The following is a 10,435-nucleotide window of genomic DNA, read 5'->3' as shown; positions in this document are numbered from 1 at the left end:
TATAGTTAAGAATCAGAGATGCATTATAAAAGGCTCATGATGAAAAACACCACTCACTTCTTTCACGCCTCCCCAATGTCCTTGGGACTCAATGGCTTCAGGTATTTTCCTCTGACATTTGCCTCCATATTTCTGAAAAAGAAGTTCATTCTGCCACTTACTGACTTAAAATTTTTCATATTATCTATTGACTTCTAAATTTTGTAAGCAATGATTTAGCTTTCCTAAATTCCTATCACCTTTCCACAAACCTCCACACATAGTAATATAACAATTTATGTTTAAATCTAAAGTGTATATTTATGTTACTAGAATTATGTAAAATATCTTTCGACAGGCTTAAACATTATACTATTGTTTCATTTTCTTGTTATAAAATTTTGTATAATTATAAAAACAATTGTATTGTCATAATATATATCAACATGTATAATATATTTTGTTAATTGTATATCCATAATAAAATCCATGTAATAAATTTAATTAATAATTTATTATATAACTGTAATACACATTTAATTCTATTATTACTTCATTTTACTTTTTATAGTGTTTATATTTTATGCGTACTAAATCATACTATAATATAGTTTGATTTCCTTTATTATATAAAATTTCCCAGAATTAAGAATTGCTTCTACTTTTGTTATATTCTTGTTTTATGTTTGTTTGCTTGGTCCTGCCATGTTGACTATTATTTCTTGAACTCTCTTTCATACCAAGCTCTATTCTAAGCAATTGAGATTCAGTTGTGAACAACAAACAAAAAGATATGGCACTGATTGATAGCTCTGATCCCACTAGCTCTGACATTCTAGCAGGAGACAATAAATGTAATAAATAATTAAATTTAGATGGCAGTAAGTAGTATAAAAATGTATTTTCTCAGTTTTACATGTACTATGCTTAATTTCCCCCACATGCTCCATTATATCTGTCAAATGTCTACTGGTATTATTTGTTAAATGCCAAGCATATCAGATAATTTGGTTTTAGAAGAGATTTGTCCCACCTTCAGAGAGCTATTACCTTGAGATATTCCCAAATGTTGGCATATAAACCTTTTTACCCAAAAAACTTCCCATCTCTTCCCTAACTATAGATAACATGAGAATCTGGGAGCTCTGTTCTCAGTATGTAGTATATTCTACTGTATTTAATCATGGACTTCATCCCTGCCCTGACAGTACAAGTCCTCTCAACTACAGTACAAGCCTCAGACTCCATAGGAATGAGAATTGGGATCATATCCCTAGGTAAGTCATTAAGACCAGCAGAGGTGATATCTGTGAGCAAAGGAATTAAGAAATGAATGGCGTAAGAGGAAAACAATGGTGCCAGATGCAGCCCAAAGACCAACTGTAGCAATGAAAGTGATAGTTAGTGGGGAGCCACTCTGAATGACTCCCGCCTTCCATCCTGAAGCGAGGGGCTTTGACCATCACTACATTTCCTAGTGATCTGGCCGTTGTCTTGGTTCAGAAAGTTCAGAGTGTGTCTTTAGATGTAGGGGACGCCTCTTGGGTTGAATTACACTCACGTGTCCCTTATAACCCTGCCCCTTCTGGGGTTTTTTGTATGGAACTTTCTAAGAAAAAGGGTTCCCCCCAATAAAAGCCCACTTCCGAATGTGCTCACTCTCTCTCGTCAGCCTCTCATGACTTTCTCTTGCTCTCCCATTTGGGGAGCCTGAGGCTGAGAGCGGAGAAGCCGTCCTGAAGCTTGTTTAAAGGTGAAGCGTGTGTCTGTGTTTTATTTGGTGTCCCTGGAAATTCACAGGAGCAACCTTCAGTTCAGTTGCCTGCGGGTCATTGGCAGCAATAGTTCATCTCACTAACTACCCGCTTCTGAGCTTTCCCTGATGAACAGAGGCCACTGGAATGCTAAAGAACTGCTTCTTGAACATGTGGATCCTACAAGGTTCAACGTACACTGTGGCCATCATGGAAACATGCAGCTCAAATTTCTTGGAGAAATAATTTGTTCAGTTGTAAGGTGGGTTTTACCCTCCCCAGTACTCTTTCTCTCCCTCATTTTTCATAGATATCAGATAGCAATACAGTTTGACAACTTTCCTGCCTATCTACTTCATCCCTCTGATCTTCCAAAGGCATTGTGCTCTTCCAACAGCCCAAAACCCTCTTGTACCCCTGTGCCATCTCAACACATCTCCTGGAGAACTCAGTGGGCACTTTCAGTCCAGCACCTTCTGAATGATGTAGAATGGAGTATGATCAATGGATCCTATAGTCACATGCTACCTGTTACACTTCTTTTTCTTTTAACATGCGATGTTATATAGGATCCCACATTGGTGAGTCAAACATTTTTAAAGATCTTGGTTCTGACTGAGACCCTGCAGACATAAGGGAAAAACCCATAACAGACTATGTCTAGTCAAGATGAATTGTTATTCCTTCCACAGAAGTGGTTCAAACTAGTCCAATTGCCACCAAATGCCTCACTCACCTTGAAGAATATTGCCATCTCAAGAACTCAGCATCAGATTCTATTGACAGGTTAATCATTCAGCAGCAGCTGGGTCAGCCTTTATAGGATAGACCTATGCCAATGGGTCCATACATAGCCTTCATTCTCCCACCATACTTATGCTATTCATAAGCCAATTTCACAAGAATTGGAGTAGCCAACGACAGATTTTGTCTGACATCAGGTGTTGGACTAACTCTACTTGCTGCTTAATGTCTCTTCCCTAGTAGATGTTTTCTATTGTATACCAGCCTGTGATACAAAAAATATTCACACTTCATATCTATTCCCATATGTCTATCTACCTACCTCTACCTACCTAAGCAGAAACTCCTTATCTGTTACCTTTCAGTACTACTTATTCTGAGTCCCAACCAATCCTCTAAGTCATTTGCCAGCTAAGGCATTTGCTATGAAATTTTATATTCATGGATCACACATATCCTTACCTTGGGCCAATTCTCCTTTTACACAGTAGGTGACCACATACATTACTCAAATCTCTGCCCATGAGTAGGATTTCTTTTCACCATTGTCTTTTAAAACCATCTGTGATCGAGAATGAGGTCCAACACCAATTAATTTTAATTGCACCAATAACCAGGCTACCCATTCCATATACCAAGCTTAAGTTTTCCAACATTTACTAGCTGATTGTAGGGAACCTCCTGCAAAGTAACAGTGTGAGCCTTGAAACTCCTCCAGAGTAGGCCAAGTACCTCTAATGAATTTAATAGGGGCCATTATTTTTTTCCAAGTTTCCAAGACCCATTCCCAGTAATCTATTAGACTTGTCTTTCCAGGGTCTCTGCCAGGGTGTTAAATCATGGGTCAAAGAAGAATACCTTATTTTTAAAAAATAAGTCTTTTTTTCAACTTTAAATTTCATCCTCCTTAATCCAGCATTCTTGGGATTCACTCCCAGGCACACCCACCTAATTCCTCCAGTCCATCAATAAACTTAGTCTTTTTCCAATTGAGTCATGCTGTGAGTTGACCTTAATTATTAGTTTGGTGGCTAGGAAGAGATAGGGACCCTCAAGTATGCATATAACATGATTTTGTTAAATTCATTCCATATTTCTTCCCCTTTCCCATTTTCCTTCCCTCTCATTCTCCTTCTTGGTTCATTCTAGTTCTTAGTTCACACTAGTTCATTAATCTTCCCTTTATCTTTGATATCTGATCTCCTCCCCAATTGCCTTCTTTCCCTTATTTTGCTCTAGCTTCCACATATGAGAGAAAATATTTGAACCTTGATTTTCTGACTCTGCCTAATTTCACTTAGCATGATGTTCTTTATTTTCATCCATTTACCAGCAAATACTCCTCATTCTTCTTTCTGGCTGAGTATATATCCCACATCTTCTTGGTGAATTGTGCTGCTGTAAACATTTAAGTGGTTGTATTGCTATAGTATGTTGATTTTAGATTTTTTTGATAAATACCAAGGAGTGGGATAGCTGGCTCATATAGTGGTTCTATTTCTAGTTTTTTGAAGAATCTCTGAACTGCTATCCAGAGTATGCTGTAATATGCATGCAGTTCCATCAACAATGTATGCGTGTACCTTTTCCCCCACACCCTCTTCAGTATTTATTATTATTTATGTTCTTGTTAATTGCTGTTCTGACCTGCCTGAGAAAGATAGAATCTTTGTGTAGTTCTGATTTGCATATCCCTAATTGCAAAATTGCAAAATGTGTGTATCCTTGAGATACACCCTAAACCTTAGTTTCTCAGTCTAAACTATTCTAGGAACTCCTGATACTTCGTCATCCTCAGCCTCAATATATCCAAATTGAATTGATACCTGTCTCCACCAGATTTTACTCATTTAGAAATAAGTAAATATAAGTGCCTTCCAAAGGGCAGCTACCAAAAGTTAAAATATATGGAAAGTGAAAGGAAGAAAAAAAGGAAAAGAAAGCATAATGAAGAAATAGAGAGAGGGAGAAAGAAGGGAAAAGGAAAGGAGAGAAAGAAAGGGAGGGTCAGCAGTCACAGCCAACTTAGATATAAGAAAGGTCAATCTACTTCTTACAGAAGTGAACTTCTCATTTTCTATGGAACAGACTTAAATATGCCCTGAAAGGAGACGAAGCAAGAAAAGTCTGCATTACAGCTCATTAAGACTGATGTCAGTGTCTGAAATGTGAAATGATGTGACTTACCCTGATGATTTTATGATATCATCAGCAGTGACAAGATTAGAGATGATTTCTGTCTGATCTGTACACCAGGGATCACTTTGGTATTCATCACAGTACACCTGCGAAAGTCCAGTATAAATCGTGCAAAGAAGTACTGTTTCTGATTTCACCAGAAGCCTCCAAGCTAGAAAATCCTCTAAGTTAGAAATAGTGGCACCAGCTCTAACTCTTCCTTGTTCCTTTTACTGAAAATCTATTCTGTCTTCAGATCCCTATAGACTCTGTCTCCACAACTCTTCAATCTCTCTTTTCAGCTCTGTCAAGGCTGCTGTTGACACCTGTTCTCCTTCTGACTCAGGCTGTTTAAGTGACTTTACTCCTTCCCCAGCCTATGCCAGTCAATGGAAAACTTATTAATCAGCTTTTTTTTTTCATGGATCCTTAATATTTTTTTTCCTTCCTCTTTCCATAAGAAAAATGAAATGAGGTGATGGGAAGGAATATGTCTATCTAAGTACTCTGAAAATAACTATTATTTCCTTATGCTTAGAGAAGGAAGGTATCCATTTTTAATAAAAATCACATGGTAGGGGCTAAGGTTGTGGCTCAGAGGTTAGAGCACTCACCTAGCGTGCATGAGACACTGGGTTCGATCCTCTGCACCACATACAAAAAATAAAATAAAGGTATTGTGTCCACCTACAACTAAAAAATAGATATTAAAAAATCACATTGTATTTAAGAACAGGAACATTGTTTTCCTCATGTTTGGTTTCTTCTTGCAGTGGAACCAACTGGTAAAGCAAGCTGGTATTGTGGGTATGATTTGTTATCTACACTGACTGGATTGGAATCAGCAGAGCTGCCCTGCCTCAGGACTTCTCAGACACTCCGGCGCTTCCCATGTGGGACTCTCTCTGGGCAGTCTTAAAGAGTTACCTGCCCATATAAAAGATTCTATTTCTAATTCCTTACTTTTTTATATTGAATAAAGTGCCATGAAATCTTATTTGGTACCTACTTATCTCTTCCTTACAAAGACCAAGTTTTTTTTTTTTTAAATATTTTTTTAGTTGTTGATGTACCTTATTGTCTATTTTTATGTGGTGCTGAGGATCAAACCTAGGCCCTCACGCATGCTAGGTGACCGCTCTACCACTGAGCCACAACCCCAGCCCCAAGACCAAGTTTTGTAAGAAGTAGATTGTCCTTTCTTATATCTAAGTCGGCTGTGACTGCTGACCCTCCCTTTCTTTCTTTCCTTTCCTTTTCCTTCTTTCTCCCTCCCTCTCTGCCTTCATTATGCTTTCTTTTCCTTTCTTTCTTTCTTTCACACTTCATATATTTTTACTTTTGGCAGAGGCCCTTTGGGAGGAGCTTATATTTACTTATTTCTAAGCATTTTTCCCCTTTTATATATTATTTCACTGTTCACCATTCTTTCACTTGTTTCCCTCTGTTTAACATATGACACTCCTGATTTTTCTCTTTGTTTCCATTTTTATTATGACAGCTACTTCATTGTTTAGATCTTCTATTATGGTAATAATTGGTTCTCCTGCCTCCAACGATGTACCATGTTAGAGTCCATGATCTTTGTGAAATGCAAATACCACCAGGGGCCCTTCAGCCCTGGGCTCTGCCTCTCTCCAGCTCTCTCTCCAGAATCTTTCCTAGGTCTTCAAGTTGAATTGCTGGCTTGATCCTTTTGAGCCCCCATGTTCTTGCTTCCCTCTTTCTAATGCTCTGTGCTTCCCCCATCTCATCCAATTGACTTAGGTACCACTGCTCATTTTTCAGAGGGGTCCCTGGTGTTAGGTGAGAGTCCTTTGTCCCATGGGAGTCTCCCACAGTAGAACTGACCACTTTCTCTACATGTCCACTATGCTCTATACAACATCTCAGTAGCATTGGGTAACACCACAAGATGACTCACACAGCTGCTATGTTCCAGGCTCCATTCTAAGCCCTTTACATGAAACCACTTGCTTAGTTACATATCTATCTCCCCTATGAAGCCCTGGAAGGATAAGGAAAATCTTAATATTTTTAAATTATTTTCTTTTATTTATGCAAGTAGAAGATAGAATCAGAAAAGAAATCCCTAGTCAAATCCTAACTACCTGTGTCTATGTCCATTCACTGTTTTCCATTTCCTTTTGTTTCCCAGACCAGCTCCTCTGTCTATGTCCTGGAGCCTGTTCTCTGGTACCTTTCCAGGAATTACTTTTCTATTATTATTTGTTTCTTTCTTACATCTTTTAGTGCAAGAAACACTCATATTTCTGGTTTTCAAATCTTGGCTCTGTAACTTACTAAGTGTAACCTTGGGCAAATTAGTGGGCTTCTCTAGGTCTCAGTAACTTCATCTCTGAAATGGTGATACTTAGGTAATTAAATGAGCAACATGAAAAAGTATATGGGCCAGTGCCTGGCACAGTGTAAATCCTGAATTAATGTTAATTGGCACATTATTAAAAATCATTTGCAGCAGCATATACAATGCCTTATTACCATGAAATACAATGCCTTATTACCAAGTATCCTTTGGGCTATTGTCCCCCTCTCATTGCTACCCTATTTACATCTCTGCTTTCATTACTTGAAAGAATTGCCTATACTTGTTCTCATTTTCTTTCTGTGACAAACTCAGTGGAATGGAGATTTCATCCAAATCCCTCTATGGAAGCGGCTCTTACCACATTTACGAAGACCACTAATGATTTATATTAAATCAGAGTCGGTTGTTGATTCTCTTTCCTTGTCCCTCTTGACTCTCAACTGCAGCTGACTTGACTGATGACATGCTCTCTCTAGGTACCAAGGACACATAAGCACATTCCCTCCACCTCTTGGGCTCTGCTTCTCTGACTTCTTGCTGCTTCTGTCCTCTCCTCTACCAGACCTCTGAAAGTTGGAATCCCCCAGGGATCAGTCTGTGGTCCTATTCTTTTTTTTTTAAATCTGCATTCTCATTCTACAAGAGCTGATCTAGTCTTATTGCTTCTGATAATATTGATAGGCTGCTCAATCTTCAAATTTATATTTGTTACCCAAATCTCTTTCCTGGGCTCCTCAGTGCTAATATTGTACTGATTTATGGGCATAGTCCAGAGATTTCTAATACACATTTTGAAGGTAACATGCCCAAAATAGAACTATTAACATCTCTTAGCAATTGTCCTTTCCCCAAGTAAACAACACTGTCATTCATATTAGACTCAACTTAAGAATCATTCTGGTCTCCTCTCTTAACTTCGCGTTCTGTTAGTGTCTCCACCAGCCTTCTTTGCCTTTTGGTCCCTGACTCTACTTGGGTACTCCTGTTTCAAATCTTCCTGAGCAATCTTTCTAAAACATACATCAGATCATGTCATCCCTTTCCCTAAACTTCGAAGTACTCTAAACTTCTGTTATGCGTAAAATACAACCCAGGGCTGGGGTTGTGTCTCAACGGTGGTGTGCTCGCTGGTATGTGTGAGGCACTGGGTTTGATCCTCAGCACCACATAAAAATAAATAAATAACATAAAGACATTGTGTCCAACTACAACTAAAAACAAAACAAAACAACCACAAAAAAATTCCTTGACAAAATGTAGAAGGTTTCACATGATTTTATTCTTGCTCTCTTCAAACATAGCCCTATTAGATTTCTTTGATCTTGAATATGTCAAACCCATTCCAGTATCAGTGCCTTTGCACAAATAGTTCCTTCTAGAGATGTTCTTTCTCTTAGATTTTTACATGGATGCTTCCTTCTCATCATACAAGTATCAAGCAAAATGTAGCAACAGGTATCAACATAATTACCTCTATTTAGAATTCTTAATCTTTAAAAAATTAACTCTTTTATTGATGTATATTTTATTTTTATACTGTTACAAGAAGTCTAACTTAATTTTGTTTCCAATTTTAGCTATTTGTTCTAACACCATTTTTTCAATAGGCAACTATTTTCTCCACTTATTTGAAGTGCCAAGAAATGACACCTTGACTGCTTCTACTGGCATTGTACGTGAAAGAATAAGTGAATAAACTTAATAGTCCAGATCTGGATTTAACATTATAGCCAGCAATTCCTGTGGATGGGGTCAAGGTTTGTATTTGTTGGAAATTACTCTGCCTACAAAGATTTTTATTTTTCACTGAAATCTGCAATCCAAAAAGTTGTATTGACAAATGACTGTGACTATCTTGTGAATGTTATCTGTTTTATTATTTTTTCTTTTTTGTTTCTTGTTTTTGCTGTGCTAGTGATAGAACCACAGACTTGCACATGCCAGGCAAGTGCACAGGACATAGGTGGGGTTAAGCCCCAAGAGAGTACCCACATCTTGCAACAGCAGGCAGGAGAAGAGGGTCCAGCAAAGCTGACCAGAAGACATCAGTCCAAAAGGCTAAAAGAGTATAAAATCCAGGAGGCCAAGATTTCAAGGAGACTAATAGGTCAAGGTCAACACTGGTTTAGTATTTTAGTTTTAGTCAATGAGCAGAAATCATTTTGATAAATACATTAATGTTCAATTAATACAGCTGATACAAAGAAAGCCTAATGAACAGTTCTAATAAAAACATAGGTGTATGTTGCTCTAACAATAACATGACCTTCACAGGAGAGCAGCATTTAGAAATGAGTTCTCTCCCTGAACTCTCTCTTCTCTTGCAATTTTCTCCCCTGAACAATTTTAAATCATTAAGAGGCACAGCTTCTAATTAACCTAGTAATACCTCCTAATTGCTATGTGTGCTCAAGTCAAGACGTTAAAAATCTCTCTAGATAGCAGTCATGAGACTGCAAAAGAATTTTTGGTTAAAAACACCGTGATTTTTATTTAAAAGCAATGGCTTCCTTCTCTAAGCATAAAAAATAATAATAATGAAGACCCTTCTCAGACACCTTCCTTCCTACCCCCTCATTTCTTTTCTTTTGAAAAAAAGCCAAGGAAGAAATATTAAGGATCCATGGGGAAAGCTAATTAATGAGCTTAACACTGACCAATTGCTCTTAAAAAAATATTTTATATGTAACAACAAATGCTATCAATATGTACAACTATAATGCACCAAAAAAATGAGGAAATAAAAATAAATTTTAAAAACTTTTTGTGCATTGAGTCTTAAGAAAGAGATGTACCTGTTTTGTTTTTTTACTTTCAATAACCTGAGAAGCTACCTAAAATATGTGCTCTTCTTTCTTGTAACTAACCACATTGAAAAGATCTGGGAAAATTCTCTACATTAATTGGCATGAGACTTCTGTCTCCTCAACTGTAGACTGGAAGAGCCACGTTAAATAATTCTAAAGGTACCTTCTATTTCCCAAGTTTTTTGATTTCATAACTAAGGCACATGGCCCTTGGCAACAGCTAATTTCTTTGATGTTCAGAAGCCATCTATGTATATACATTTCCACAGTTTGGGTTTTGTTTTTGTTTTGTTTTGTTTTGTTTGCCTCTAAACAGGGAAACTCAAAATATTATTCTCCCCTACCTCTCATAGGGTTTTCAGGTAGTAAATTCTGAGGCAAAAATTTTTTAATTTTTGAAAAGTGTTAGGTTCCCTAGGATATAGGTTCTCAAACCCCTTCCTTGACCTCCTCCTAAACATTTCTGAGAGAGAAAGGACTTCATCACATCTGTGGAAGAGCACAAGTAGAACCTAATGGATTTTTAAATTAATTAATTCATTGTATTTATTTAGGTTTTGCAGCACTGGAATTGAACAAGCAAATACTATAACCCTGACCTCCATTTTCTTCCACCCCAAAACTACTCTCTCTCTCTCTCTCTC

Source organism: Ictidomys tridecemlineatus, chromosome 1 (genome assembly GCF_052094955.1).
Source record: "Ictidomys tridecemlineatus isolate mIctTri1 chromosome 1, mIctTri1.hap1, whole genome shotgun sequence".
Lineage (NCBI taxonomy): Eukaryota > Metazoa > Chordata > Mammalia > Rodentia > Sciuridae > Ictidomys > Ictidomys tridecemlineatus.
This window is presented reverse-complemented; position numbering follows the sequence as displayed.